General features: G+C 40.7%; 1 protein-coding gene across 4 annotated transcripts in view; it reads right to left on the minus strand.

Moving 5' to 3' along the window:
* The window catches only part of ARHGAP26 (Rho GTPase activating protein 26), a 428404-nt gene that overhangs the window by 101213 nt on the left and 310683 nt on the right, over nt 1–16508 (minus strand). The gene's annotated exons all lie outside the window — the stretch shown is intronic.

Genomic DNA, 16508 nt, shown 5'->3' on the forward strand with positions numbered 1-16508 from the left:
TGCAAATGCAGGTACCTGCTAATTCCTCTTAGTTACAATTTCTATACTTGGCTGCTGTTTAAACCTCTGTGATCAGTAGCATTTTCTCTAGCTCAAATATAAAAACTCTTGGCTTTAATACATTTGCAAACATAGGCACAGAATAGACCTAATTTTCAAAATGGGTAGCTCTGGATACTCAAAAAGAAGGCAGAAAATTAAGCACTTTAGGCTCAGAGTATTAAAGCCCCATCCCATGAAAAATGTGACTTATATTGAGTGAAACATGTGTCATAAACAGAATAAAAAACCCTACTGTAGATCTATGTATATAGCTGTGTTTATATTGTCATTTATACTCAAAGGATAAGCAATACACAGGGTCAACAGTAGCTAGGTCCAAGTAATTGGCTAAACACATATGCATATCCTATCTAATAGAAGTGTAATATGCAAATTAACCATCACTCCATCACAAAGATGGCGGTGTCCATAGCCACAAGATGGCAGCGCCCAGTCCTCTCAGCCCCGCTGGAGTCCCCTAGTCTGGGGCGGGGGGGGGGGGGGGGGGCTGAGGGTGGGTATGGCTGCTGAGAGCGGCCTGGCAGAATGCTTGCTTCGTCGCCATGGTGACGAGGCAAGCATTCCGTGCCCAGTCGCGGATGGGCCTCTGAGCCACGGAGAGCCTCTGGGCAGCGGGCGTGGAGCAGCCAGGCCCCACAGAGAGCTACTGGCACACGGATTCGTGCGCAGGGCTACTAGTTTTTGGATAAGCAGCTACACAAAACATATATCTGAACTCCACAACTAGGCCACCATTACCTAGCCATAAAACTTAATCATCCATTTGCTAGCCCTGAGTATAAAAATATAAAAATTACCTATTAGCGACAAGTAAGTCAAAAGTTAAAGCCATTCAGTATTGTTAAGAAAATATTAGGGGGTTCTCTAAATCACCTGTTAGAAGAAGGAAACTATTCATTATGAGAAACGAGAGGGAAATTGGGCAGAGAAGTCAGTTTGCACAGACAAACCTCCCTAGCATTCAGGGCTATTTATAGTGAGTGTTTTTTTAACACAATTCTTTAAATGCCGGCACTGTTTCACTTGTATACTTCTATTTTGTGGGAGAAAAAAATGTTCTACTGACCTAAGTGTTGGTTTTGAAACTGAGCCTTTACTGAAATAGTATCTCAACCAATTTTATCAGCAGATGTGTACTTTGCTATACTTTTCTAGGGCTGAAAGTAATTTCCTAAAAACTTCCACCTCTGAAAGGGTCATGGGGGGGGAGGGGTCAAGTCTATGAACAACTCAATTAGAAATACAATCTGCTTTTTGATTGCTAAGCAACACCTGCAGCAAGGAGATTTGCTACTCATATCCTGGTCCACATAAGAATATTTTACAAACATTCTTTGTATTCCTGGAGTTTTCTATTCTACCCAGAACTGCATCACATTTCTAGTCTGAAAGCCTTAATGCAGATGGTCAAGTTTTTACCTGGCAAGGGGGAAAAAGACTTTGCTTCTGTGTCTTAGTCCATCAGCAAGTATGCATATTTAAAAGCTGCAGTAACCACCATTGCTTTCAACATCAGCTCCTGTGTGCAGAAGTAAATTCCATGCCCTTATAGTTCCCCTCCCAAATGACTTAAGTCAATAGACTTACCCCTCTTGTCACAAAAGTCCTTTGTGCAAATGAATCAACAAGTTATATATGTATGAAGGCACTTTTAAATTGCAGACCAATATAAAAAATACATGGTTTGGATGATGATCATTCTTCACCACCATGCTTCTCAGCACTCTGACTAAAGCAATAGCCTCATAACTAGGCTTCCTGACCAGAATTTCTAGGTTCCGCTTTATCCTGCCTGCTACCACTAGGCACTGTCCAAAAGTCAGCTCTATTTACATCATTCCTCTGCTGAAAGCTGCAATGGCCTCACACCTCCCTGGATTGTAGGGAGAGAACACAATGACAACATGTATGTAATGTGTAATGTGTTTAGCAGTGCTTCTATTATTTGAGTGTTGATAGTGGGTTCCACTGTTTTGAATATGAAGTCCAAACTTATGAAATAACACACCTTTCCCAAGTCACCTCTGCCACTTTCCAGCTCTGGGTATCTGGGCAAGTGACTCAATATGTCCAAGCTTTGGGTTCCTCATTGGGTTTCCGCCCCCCTCCCATTTTAATTGAATTTATTGGGGTGGCATTGGTTAATGAATTTATATAGGTTTCAGGTATACAATGTGGTTTCAGGTGGTTTTCTTCTAGGATTTTTATAGTTTTGAATCTAAGATTTAAATCTTTAATCCATTGTTAGTTTATTCTTGTGTATGGTCCAAGAAGGTGGTCTAGTTTCATATACACACAATCTGTATATTATATTGTGTGTTTACCACCCCAAGTCAAGTCTCCTTCCATCACCATTTATCTCCCCGTACCCTCTTCTACATCCTCTCAATCCAATTTCCCTCTGGTAATCACCATACTGTTGTCTGTGTCTATAGGTTGGGTTTTTTCTCTTTGGCTTAATGCCTTCATCTTTTTCATCTGGCACCACAACTCCTCTTCCCTCTGACAGCTGTCAATCTCTTACCTATTTACAAGTCTGCTTCTATTTGGTTTGTTAGTTTATTTTGTTTATTTGATTCCACATATGAGTGAAATCGTATGGATACTTGTCTTTCTCAGACTGGCATATTTCACTTAGCATAATGCTCTCCAGATCCATCCATGCTGTCGCAAAGGGAAAGTTCCCTTCTTTTTTATGGCCGAGTAGTATTCCATTGTATAAAGATACCACAGTTTATTTATCTTATAGTGGACATTTGGGCAATGTAAATAATGCTGCAATGAACACAGGAGAGCATATATTCTTTCAAATTCATGTTTCAGGTTTCTTCAAATATATTTCCACAAGTGGAATTGCTGGGTCATAGGCAGTACAATTTTTAATTTTTTGAAGTAACTCCAAAATTGTGTATGGTCCAAGAAAGTGATCTAGTTTCATTTTGTTTGCATGGATATGCCCAATTTTCCCAACACCACTTGTTGAATAGGTTATCTTTACATCCATTGTATGCTTTTGCCATCTTGTCAAATATTTATTGAAGATAAAGGCATGGGTTTATTTCTAGACTCTCTACTCTGTCCCATTGATCATATGTCAATTTTTATGCCAGTACCATGATGTTTCTATTCCTATTGCCTTGTAGTATAGTTTGATATCAGATAGTATGATTCCTCCAACTTTGTTCTTCTTTCTCAAGATTGCTGTGGCGATGTGGTTCCATATAAATTTTTGGAATATTTGTCCTAGTTCTGTGAAATACACCATTGATATCTTGATAGGAATTGCATTGACTCTATAGATTGCTTTGGGTATGGACATTTTAATGATGTTAATTTGTCCTATCCATGAAGCGGCATATGCTTCAGTTATTTGTATTTTCTTTCATTTTTTTCTTCAATATCTTATAATTTTCAGAGTACAGGTCTTTTACATCCTTGGTTAAATGTATTCCTATGTATTTTATTTTATTTGTTGATACAGTCTCTGTCTAGTATTTCCTTAATCTTTCACCCCTCAATGAAGGCAGAAGTGTTGTCCCAATCCTGTATTTATTACATGTTGCCTGGCCCAGGAGAAGCACAACAATGTTCACTGAGGTGTTAAAAGATGATGGAAGTTTCTCAGTAGACATAAGACAATTATTCTCAAGGCAGCTACTTACTCATAAAACCTCAAATTATTATTGATGATTTTGGGGAGAATGTATTTCAACTATCTCAACCTCCCCTTTCAAAGCCTGGAGCTGTGTTCCATTTCTCAGGTTTAATTAATAAGGAACAATTACTCAGATGTGCAGGCCTCAATGCCCATAGGCATTTGGAAAGAAAGACCAGTAATTCTGGAAAAGCAAGTCTGAATATAAATAGGCTTGAGGCTACCTAACATAATTCATTTCCTTTTTAATGATCCATTTTATTTTAGAACTTAAAAACACATTGATCTAAGTTTTATGAAACTTTGGGGGGGGGGGGAAACTGTACTTTTTATGACTAACTAGCATATCTTTTGGTAGAGTGACATAATGAATTGATCTGTCACTTGATTATTACTACTCACAAATTGGTATGGCTATGTTCATTACTCCAGATTGAATTACTAATGGCTTGAGATCTCTATGTATCCCAGACAGAAAGGCCTAGACCTCAGCCTCTGTTGGCACCAGCCATCCATTACAGAATGACAAATGTGCAGAGGTGTGGGAGGCAGGCTGGCAGAGGACTGAGGAGCCCAGTCCAGCAGAGGCCACAGGACTCATTCATTAGCAAGATCTATAAAACACTGAGAGCCTACTTTCTGGGCTGGTAATTGAGCTGCTTGAGTACTTTCTCCCACAGTCGAGAATGTCATGTTGAGTCTTGACCTAAAATCCACATGCAAAAGTTTCTTGTGCCTTGCACATTCCATTGAAGGAGTCTTTGACATGTCTTTTAGGTCCCTAGGCCCACATGGATTCCTTGTGGTGCCTTCTGAGAGAGCTGCCAATGCTATAGGCTTCCTTTGCAGGTTGCAGAGAAATAGTTTCCATGCTGTTTTGACCTGGGGGAAACCCAGCTCCTTTTGTGACCAATAAGAGTTTGCTGTATCAGCTGCGAAGCAGTGCATCACCTGAGGGGTATGCCTTCAGGGCCCTTGGGGAATTTGCACCCCATGGTCCCTGCAGTTCCCTCAGGAATTGCAATTAATGAGAAAAGATAGGTCCCAAGAAAATGGCTTTGGCAAGAAGGGCCTCTTGCCACCTTTGTTTCAAGGGAAAATGGATGGGGATTCTGGATGTAACTGATGCCCTTTGAGAGGCAAAGGGAGGTAAGTCACTTTCAGATGAGGATGATGGATGACGGTGGAGAGTGTTGAGGGGAGTAGATAGTAGCCAAACCCTTCTTGGCTTGTAATGCAGAGACCCCCATGCTGTCATAGGAATGGCATCTGTTTTCCTTGCATTAAATGAGAGCCAGAGTTGGGTACATTCTAAGCAGTATTTCATAGCCACAACCTGGTCCTGGTGTACTCCAACAATGCATAAGCCTATTGCTGGGTTTACAAATACTTTTCATGTGCTTTGTTGAGGTATGTCAAAGGTGAGTCCTGGTTCCATTGGACACAGGTGTGGTGACAGATTAGCACTATCTGCAATGAATGAAATGGGTGGAGGAACAGAAACACTTTTCTGCCATCCCTGATCTGTTTGTGTTTGTCCCCAGTGTTAAATAAGAATGATAAGTTAGACTTCTAGGGTATTTTAGAGTTTACAAGGAGCTTTGCAACAATATTTTACATTTATTTGACCTTCAAAAAACTCAGAACAGATGCTCTCAAACTTTCTGACAATGACTCATGGTCGGAAATTATCTTCCCATTAATATTTTTTCTCATAAAATATATTTTCCCATGTAACATGCATCCATACATATATACTAGTACACACACACACACACACCACAAAAGTTTTAGGAACAGTAAGTGTGATAAATTCTGATATTTTCTACCCTTTTTTAACCTAATAAATGGATTTTACAACCCACTAATTTGAAAAGCACTATCCTAGGTGTACAGAATACAAAAATTATCTCCAGTTTACAAATATGTGGGGGGTTGGAGGAGGGGTGGGAGAGAAGGGGCTAAGAGAGGTAGTATAACACAGTGGTTAGAATTAAATAGATATTCCCAGCTGAGTAACAAGAGTAGTTAAGTCACTTGGCAACTCTAACCCCATTTTTTCGCTTGTAAATCAGGAGCAATACTAACTACCTGCTCCTAATTTACAAGTGTTAAGTAAGATTAGGTGAGTAAACTTTTTGGCATGAAACAATGGCTTAATAAATGATAGCTATTTTTCTAAAAACTTATTTTTATTGATTTCAGAGAGGAAGAAAGAGGGAGAGATAGAAATATCAATGATGAGAGAAAACCCCATACTGGGCATGTGCCCTGACCGGAAATTGAACCATGACCTCCTGGTTCATAGGTCGACACTCAACCACTGAGTCATGCCGGCCTGGTAATAAATGACAACCATTGTTCACAGTGGTGATCAACATAGTGGTAATGATAGTGATAGAAGTAGCAACAAGGCAACAAGTGCCAACTTAAAGCAACACTGTTAGTTGGTGATGTCATTAATATCCTGTCCAGAAACCTCTAGTGTCCTGCTTCTGCCTGGGGCAAGGAAGCCGACCTCCTCCAATTATATTTGAAGGGCTTCCATTACCCTACCTATCTGTACTTTGCTTCTTGGTATTCTTTCTTTTCTAAATGTATGAAATACTCCAAATCTATATTTTAAAAAATTCAAAACTTAGTATTATTTATTTTCCATCACTTCCTTATAATCACCTCTCCCACGACAGGCTGAAGACCTCACAAGAAGCTACAGCAAACCCACCACACTCACTCTGCCTTCAGGGCACCAACTGCCAGCAAGTCCTCCCCTCACCATCCAAAGCCCACCTCCCTGCAAAGCCCAGCTCCACACACTCTTTTGACACACAGCTCTCCCCTCTACACGATTATGTTCAGAATCAACTGCATGGGGGCATTTCTACACCGACTGCTCCATTCTCCCGACCATGGACCAGGGATGCATCCTCTGAAGCACACAGGCAAGTCCTGGGTAGGCCCCAGGTGACCAATTCTGAAAGCGCTTGAGTGGGTGGGCACACAAGCTGCAGTAAATATGCTCCCTGCTCTCTACTACCCTCTCGGGGGTAGAGAAGCTCCAAGCTCTGGGGCTCAGAAGGATTAGCTGGAAATGCTGCTGCTGGAACTACACCTTTTTGTGGGTAACCAGGCAAGTTTAGTTTCCTGGGTTGCTAATGTGGTTACTTTCACCATCTTCAAATGCATCCTCAGTATCTAATGGCGAGTGGCAGGGGGAATCCCACCACCACTGCCTATGTGTTTTCTAATAAGTCAGAGAGAGAGAGAGAGTTTTTTGCCTGGACACCATCTGCACTTGGTGAGGCAGGAACAGTCAGGATGGTGCTGAGGAGGCCTCTGCCAAGGAAACCCATCAGAGTCATAAATATAGCCTTGCTGGGCTGCCCCAATGGCTGGCACCAGAATGAGAGTTTAAAATACACTGTGCTGTGTACAGACTGGGGTCATGCTCACCAACCATATTCAATATACTTCTGGGAATGGTTATCCAGGGAGAAGCCAGACCTGAAGGTTTGAATAACTGCGTGCTTATGAAGGATACCTTTACATAGTGGAATCTTCAAGAGAACCCTTTGAGGCAGGCAGGGAAGACTCCATTTTACAGGTGAGCACTGAGACATTAAGTAATTTGCCTGAGGTCACATAGCTAATGAAGGGCAGAGGGAACAGGGCAGGGCTGCAGAGCCCAGACCACCATGGAGCTCTGCAGTTCACTCGTGATGAAGGGTCGGTTCAGCCTAGGCTACAGAGTCCTTCTTTTTTCTCAAACATGAATAGACAAAACAGTTACATGTTGAGCATGTACTTTCCAGATTAGTGTGCAAGGGTGGGGGGAGTGGTGGTTTTTAACAGAAAAAAACATGCTGCTCCCTCATTCACCACCCAAATCATTAAATTGGAAGAAAGAAAGAAAAGGAGAGAGAAAAGGAGAAAGCATTTATGCCTATGAGAGTGATACTAAATGCCATTTCTTCTCCCTCCCTGCAGTGAAAACGGCTGCAGGCTTGACAGAATCATGAACATGATGAAATGCTCCTCAAATATGATGGCATTCCATTCGTACTTGGCTGGCACTGTCAGAGAGCTGCTTCTTAATAATGAAAAAGTGAACACTATAATATCAAGAGAAAAGAACCAATTAAAAGAAAACAAGAGGGATCAAATGGAAACCATGCAGATTAAGAAGATGAAGAAGACGACGACGAAGAAGACGAAGACGAAGACGAAGACGAAGACGAAGAAGAAGAAGAAGAAGGGAAATTTGGGTGAAGGCAGCAAAGTCAAGATACGTCTGTGTAACGCTTGAGGTCTAAAGCAGAGAATGCTCTAAAATATGAGTGTACAGCCTGCTCTATTTCCACTCTGGTCTCCTCCAATCCAAGGACAGTACCACTTTAAAGTCCACCAAAAGCTTCTGTTTTTAAATTCATGTTGAAAACCCTTGACATGGCCAACAAGATCCTGCATGATCCAGCTGACCTCTTCAGGCCCTTCTCCACCATGCCTCCCTTTGCTCACTGATTTCTGGGCTAAAAGTAAAAGTCTCTTTAGGCTGGGTGCCTTCCTTCAAAATGTTGATTCCCCTGCCCTCACCTTCCCACTGGGGAAGCACTGCAGCCCCTCTCTCTCTGGATCACTCTTACTTATCACTCTCACTTCTTCAGAGAGGTTTTTCTCAACACACTACCCTAGGTCAAGTCTCTCGCTATAATTCCAATTCCCCAATTCTCTTTCCTAGCACTTATTGAATTATGTCATTACTCATGGCACTGTCACTGCCTGTCTTGCCCACTTATTACTAGAAGTTCTGAGAGGACAGGGATGATGTTAGCCTCCCTCCCTGCCCCATCCCCAATGCCTGGCAGAGTTTTGTCCTTATCAGAACATGTGCACCTTCCTCTATGGCAGGGGAACTTTTTTTTTTTTTCCCCAGAGCCATTTGAATATTTATGATATCATTCATGAGCCATACAAAATTATCAACTTAAAAATTAGCCTGCTATATTTGGTCAAACATTTAATGAACTCTCTCCTAATGCCTTGGCAAGGCCAGGCCAAATGATTTCTCGGGCCTTATATGGCCCGTGGACTGAACGTACCCCACCCCTGCTCTAAGGGTACCAAGGCTCAGCTGCCACTAAATGCCTGATTTAAACATTCATGGAACCTACTGGTGTCTTAGAGCCTTTGCCAAACTGGGGACAGTGGTTGGGGGAGAGGCCTAGCAGCTCGCCCTGACACTGATGGCATATAACAAACCAGGTGGCTCTCCTTGGCCACAATGCTAATCTGGAAGGTACAAGAGCCATAAAATACTTATAGGGTCTGATTATCATCATTACAAGCATTAACTAATATACATTACATAATATACCCTAAGATCACAATATTATACCTATCTCCTTCCAAAATACTTAAACCTTCAAGGGTAGTGTCTCCCATGTCTTTATTTTTTCTTATCCTTTTCTGAAATCTCTTTATTTCCTGCCTGCCTTTGATTATTATTAAGATTGTCAACACTAATAACAGTAACTGACATCCACTGAGCACTTACTGTGAGTCAGGCACTCCAATCGATTATCTCATTTGATCTTTAAAATAACCGTATGATGTAAGTTTTATTACTATGCCACTGAAGGAGCCAAGGCCCAGGAAATTCAGAAATTTGTCCAGGGTCACATATTTTTTTTTAAAATATATTTTATTGATTTTTTTACAGAGAGGAAGGGAGAGGGATAGAGAGTTAGAAACATCGATGAGAGAGAGACATCGATCAGCTGCCTCCTGCACACCCCCTACTGGGGATGTGCCCGCAACCAAGGTACATGCCCTTGACTGGAATCGGACCCGGGACCCCCCAGTCCGCAGGCCGACGCTCTATCCACTGAGCCAAACCGGTTTCGGCAAGGGTCACATATTGAATGAGTAGTCAAGCTGGAATATAAAGCCAGGCAGTTTGCCACCTGATTCCACAGTTGCTGCTCTTAAATGCTCTGATTCAACGCAGTGTGTTTATGTGTTTGGGTGTAAATGCATGTGCACATACACACTAGATATAATGTATACAGTATATATCCTGCCATTTATTCTCAGTTGTCTCTCTTCTTATGTTCTGAAGAGATCATGAGTAAAAGGAGAACCTGATTATTTTTGAAAGGATGTTTTGGAAGCAAAGAAAGATATTAGATTCACCTCTGACCACTAATAGTATAAAGCTGTTGTGTTGGTGGAAAACTAATCTGTGTCATGGGAATTATTGGAACCCCTCCGGAAAAGGCCAGGCTTCATTAACACGAAGAATTATACTTTTGCTGCTAAGCTGCCTTCTTTTCCTAAATTAGTCACAGTCACTTAGAGACTAACACCAAGCCAACCTGAATTCTATTTGTCCTCCACTGTCTCGATTACTTGTTATTTGAATTGACTTATGCACATGGATGGCACATCCATTTGATCTAGATGTAAATTAATTAGCTTTCCCATCCCTGGTCCTGGTAAGCTCAGGCTCTAGCCTATAGCTGTATTCTTGGAACCAATTCACAAGCCTGGATGGGGAAAAACAGAACTCACGTACAAAAGAAATGGAGAGAAGTGGCCCAGGGATCCTTGTCCCTAGAAAAAGACTCAACCATTTCAGATTATGTAACAAACCATCTGAAGACCAATCATCATTCTCAAAACATTTACAGTTTTAAAAGTCTGTTAAAAGTCCTTTTATAGATTTATTATTGGTGATGATAAGTTATCACTGATTTACTTATTTTGAAGCTTATGTTCTCAAACCTAGAGAAAGGCCAGAGCACAACTAGAGGAGGTTTAAATGTTGCATATGGGTATGCCAACCTGATGTCACCAAGCACTGCACTTCCTTCAATGGCTCGGTCTAACACCTTTAGGCTAACACCATGCAAAAGGCAGGCGTGGAGAAGTTGCCTTACGACTTTCTACCTAAGGAAGGACGTGCAAGGTGACCCAGCACAGAGGCCAATCTATTTTTCAATTACCAAATATTTGAGTACCTTTTTATGTGCCAGGGACTGCTTTAAATTTTAGGGACATAGCAGTGAACAAAAGAGACACCCCAGGAATTCCCTGTTTTAGGAAGCCTACATCCTTTTGGTATAGGACAGACAGTAAGCAAATCAAATATATGGTTGAAAGGGAGCACAGGGTGGTGAGGGAAGGTGTCACTGAGGCATGTACTAACTACTTGTAGGAGGGAAGGAAGCCAGCCATGTTTATCTCTGGGAAAAGAGGTACAGAAGAACAGGAACATCTGTGGCATGTTGGCAACACCCAATGAAAGCCAATGTACCAGTACCTGTCTCAGGGTGAGCAAGTGGAAAGTACCAAGAGTCAGACAGGTAATAGACTTGGGGTGGCCAATATGATAGGATTGTGAGAGCTTCATTCTCTACTGAATGAGATGAAAACCAATGAGAAAATTCTAATCAGAGGGATGACATAATGTTAGCTATCCCTCTCTGCAGACTCAGCAAGGTCTCAGCTACTAGGACTTAAATGATCAAATTTCATGGGTTCCTTAACTTTCAAAGAGAGATATAAGAACTTCACAATCTAACATAGAACACATTGAGAGAATTCAAGACATGTAAAAACCAGAATACAGCACTGTTCATATTGATTTAAGCACTAAAAGGTGCCGGACACCATGCCTTTGTACCTATGTGTGTGGTAACATGGCAAGTTTCTGAAATTGTTCCCCATTTTTCCCTTAGTCATCATGCTGACCTCCACTGGGAATCTCAGTGGAAGAACAGAACGCTTAGCCAAAGCTGAACTAGAAACCTACACTAACAGCCTCTAGGTGCTGGTTACGAGTTACCTACCAACAGTGCCAATATTAAATACATCAAGTAAACATTGATAGAGCCCCTTGAATTCCACCATATTAACAACCTTCATTAGTTAAAATAAATAGCAGTGTTCTGAAGCCAGATCCAGAGACTCGTTTTTGAAAGAAAGGGACAAAAGAAGCTAAATCAAGGTTAAGGGATTGTGGCTTAGCTCAAACAAGAACAGAGGCTCTGAGATTGAGCAGTCGGAGCTCCTCACTTCCTATGAAATGTAAATAACCTCATTTCTGCTTCAATGGAAATGACCATAATCCTTTCTGGATGGAGAATCAAGATTCCAAATCCACAGTCAGGATTATGGGAAATGTTACCGAGAGAGATTCACAGATTGTTAGAGATAGAGAAACATGCACGCTCATGTACCCTGGGTAATCTATCTCCTTTCATAGAGATTTATTTTTTTAAAATAAGGAAAATAACCCAGTTGACTGGCATATTTTTGAAAAGTTGTGTACTTTCACTCTAAAAAGGAAACAGAGAAAATTACATTCCTTGCCATGAGTCTGAAACAAATTGAGAAGCTGGGACTGAAAAAAGAAAAATAGCTTTAATTCATGGGCCAATGTACCAAAATGATGAGCATTTATAAGCCTACATGTGATAACACAGAAATTTTGAATTATATGTGGATATTCCATTAATGGAGAAAAAGAATTATCTTAAGGTGTCCTGAAAAAGTCATGGCTCTCATGTACAGGAGCTGACATCCGATGGCTAAGTTCTGGAGACCAACCAGTACTAACAATGAAATATGAAATTCTAGATCTCTAACATCCAAGAATTATTTGAATAGCACATCAACATCCTAGATGTTTATATGTCTGGTGCTAAAGAATAGAATTCTTTAAAAAAGACAACACACTTTTCACAGTCCATAAAAATTAGAAAAAGAAAAAAAAAAACCTGAGTGAATTATACCTTGATATATTTCCCTACTGTTGAGGCTCTATGCTACCATCCCCTAGCTCCTTGCTGCACTCAACTCTCTCCTAAATTTTCAATGTGAGTTCAAGCCCAAGTGAAAAAAAAAACGGCTCATCTTACTTGTTTGTACAGATAAAATAACTGTGTTTATATATAGTGGTACATGTTAGAAAACATACACATCCTTCTGTAATAGTATTTATTGCCTTAGTCACAAAAATAGATTCATCAGGGAATTATGCCAATACAGTTACTATTTCAATATATGCAAAGCAAAACCTGATTTTTTTCTCCTCATAGGAAGAACAGAACTGGAAACTGGAATTCTACTTTGGAAGCAAATTATAAAAACAAAGCACAGTGTCAACTAACAGGAACTAGAGGGCCAGTGTGAAAAAACCAACGTAACATTAGGCGGGGAACAGCAGATAGTGTCTAGTAAGAGAGACACCAAATGATTCAAAACAGTGAAGTTAAGATCTAGGCTCCTGATCCACCTGCCATTCAGGCTCTCAGGGAGAGTCTTTCACAAAGCCCAAACCCAATACTTTTCAATGGAGAAGTCAAAGTGTTTCATGACAAAGCTCTGGAATGCTGTCAATTGTGCAGACATCAAAGCCTGACACGGCAGCTGTGGTCATCTTGCTTTGCTGGCTCATCAGGCAAGGCAGGTGAAGAGTGCCAAGCTGAGAGCAGTGGAGAAGGGAAAGAGAAATGTAAGGTAGGCTGAAAAAGCCCTTCAAAGACACAACGGTGCCTGATTCCCAATAGGAAAGCCATCAATAACCAACTTTAGCAAACCAATCTAGATAGCGAGGCAACACAGAGACAAAACAACGTAATGAACATCAGATCCTTAAATTACTACAAACTCCTCACCCTGGCTCCCATGAGCAGACCCTGCCTACCTCTCCACCCTCCTATCATGCCATTCTGCCCTCACTCACAGCTCCCACTACCTTAGCCTTCTTCTACATGTTCCTAAAATACCATGTCTGCTCATACCCAACACTGATTCAACAGCCATGAGACACCATGCCCCCTACTAAGCACTGGGATGCAGCAGTGAAGCCGACTGGCAAGATCCCCACTTGCAACATATTGGTATTACGTTCCAGTCGGGAAGGCAGATAATGCACAAATACATCAGTAAGAATGTCAGACTGTGGAAGTGGCAACAAAAAATAAAACAGAAGCATGTGATAAGAACTAGTAAGGAGGGCCATCGTAGGTAGGTTGGGAAGGCCTCTCCAAGGAGGTGACATGTGAGCTGAGCCCACTCATCAAAGGATATAGGCTAAAAGTCTACAGATCAGGAGAAGATGGGATCACTCACACAAACACATAGGCAATAAGAAGTGGTATCTTCAACCACAAACATCAGTGATGCCTGCCCGAGCCTTCTTAAAAGTTATATTCCAGAGTTCACTTCCTTTTCCACAGGAATTCTGAAGTCTGTGTCAACAGCTGTTTAATACAATTGGAAGCACTGGAATCCTTGCCACTCCTCTGGTTTCTCATACAATGAGGAGAACGGCCTGTAGCTTCTGGCTGTTGCCCCCATCCCATCCGTCTCTGTGGCCTCAATCCAGCTAGGAAGTGGCTCCTCCTGAAAATGTGTCATTCACTAATAGATCCACTGCTCAGTCTTGCAAAGAGAAGGCCACCTTCCAGAAATGCACATAGAAGGAAGGAGATAACCACACCACAATCCTGTTGACATGTGTCAGCATTTGGTGGGTATGTAAAAAGCTAAGTAATTGTTAAAAAAAAAAAAAAAAAAAAGGGTGGGAAACAAACAAGAGAGTAGCCCTTGCAAAAGAGATTGCTTGTGTTTGGAAAACTTGAGGGGAGAAAAAAAGCAAGGTTCAGGGAGTCCTGTTACTCCATAAAAGGTCAGGCTTCATAGAGTTCACTATAAAAATGTCAGAAAATCACTTCTACTTGCACTGAAAAAAATGAGTCTTCTCCATGAATTGGTATTCAAAGGTAAAAAACTGGTGCTTAAAAAACAACAACAAATAACAAGTAGCTTCAAGAAATAATTAGTGCACCATTTCTTTACTGTTTTCATATAGCCCTAGTACAGGTGAAAATTCTTCAGACTCCTGACCCACTGAAGACAAGAAACCTGCAGTTGTACTTAGAGCAGTGGTCGGCAAACTCATTAGTCAACAGAGCCAAATATCAACAGTACAATGACTGAAATTTCTTTTGAGAGCCAAATTTTTTAAACTTAAACTTCTTCTATCCCCACTTCTTCAAAATAGACTCGCCCAGGCTGTGGTCTTTTTTGGAAGAGCCACACTCAAGGGGCCAAAGAGCCGCATGTGGCTCACGAGCCGCAGTTTGCCGACCACAGACTTAGAGCATTGGATGAAAGAGCACGTGGCCACGAGGCTGGGGTGGGAACCATACTGGTCAGCCAAGCACAGACAGCGTCTTTGGATATGCAGATCTATGCAACTCCCACAAGGACCAACACTCTGCCAGGCTACACACACACACCTGAGTGTACATTCCCTTAAACATATACACACCCACATATGACTCCCCTGCCCCCAGCACACACAGATGTGTGCCAAAATAAAATAAACTATATCTATCTTTCTTAAGACAGACTCAGTAAATGTCATCAGATGTCAGTTTGATCCTTAGAATAGTGGCTATGTCTAAATTGTTATCCTTTATTATTTCTTTTGGTGCTATCATTAGAAAAAAAACACACTAAAATATGTTTTCTCTTTTATCTTCTTCTAATATAAGTGAAAAGCATCTATTGTGGTAATTGAAAAAGATAGAAAAGCACAAAGAAAATAAAAATCACCCATAATTTCACCAATCAGAAGTAACTAAATTTTACCCAATGTTTTAAGATATACTTGGTATGTCCTACTGTGCGCAAGTACCTGGAATCATACCATATGTCCCTAGTTTTATAACCTGTTTTTACTATCTTATATGAACTTTTCAAGTATCCATTGTCTTATTCAACATATTTAAGGTTATATAGGATTTTACTCCATGAATATTCCTTTATTTAAGAAATCACCCATTACTGAACATTCAGATTGTTTTCAATAACATTTAAATGAACTTATATGTACATAAATGCTTTTGTACATTTTTCGTTCTCTAGAATTCATAGAAATGAAATTTCTGGATTAAAGGATATAAATATTTTTAATACATATTACCAAACTGTTACCTAGGAGAGCTATATCAATTTTTATCCCACCTGGGATGTTTTAGCATGCCTGTTTCTCTGAGCCCTAAGGTTTTACTACTTTGAAAATTTTAGTAAGTATTAAAAATATTGTGCCTCTCTCATCTGAAGTTGCACTTCTTAGATTAATAATGATACTGAACTTTCCCCAACTGTTTATTGACCCAATGACTTTATTAAGGGCCCAGACAGAAAAATTAGTTTCCAGTAGAGCAGATCAAAAGTAACAGGTAAATAATAAGACATACCAGACAAGGATGACACCTAATGTCTATATTTTTAAAAATAAATACAGCTCTACATCTATTTGAGTATTCCTATGCATTTATAAATCCATGTATCTTTCATGAAATTTAATAGGTAAGAACAATATTATTGAGATAATCAAATCCCTCTCTATGAAGCTGGGTAAGGGTGAAGTTCCCTGACTCAACATTTGGTACAGGAGTGCACTGGTGTCTACCTAGATCCACAGATAAAGATGGCTGGGAGGGAAATGATGCTCATATCCCCTTCATCTGGTCTGTAAGCCCTGTTCACCAGTGCATGCCCAGTACCAGCAGGAAAGATGCTCACTAAATATGTGTTAGGGTTATTTTCAGGTTGAAGGCCGAAGTACATGAAAGGATTTGAGCCTCAGGATAATAGCTCCTCTGAGCTCAGTATTTCCCACTCATCCCAGTGACTGTGGCATCACATCAATGTTTGTGGCTGCCACAGAGGCAAAAAAGGATCATAGTACCTTCCTGGTCTACTTCTTCGG

The sequence above is a fragment of the Plecotus auritus genome (assembly GCF_963455305.1).
Source record: "Plecotus auritus genome assembly, chromosome: 6".
Lineage (NCBI taxonomy): Eukaryota > Metazoa > Chordata > Mammalia > Chiroptera > Vespertilionidae > Plecotus > Plecotus auritus.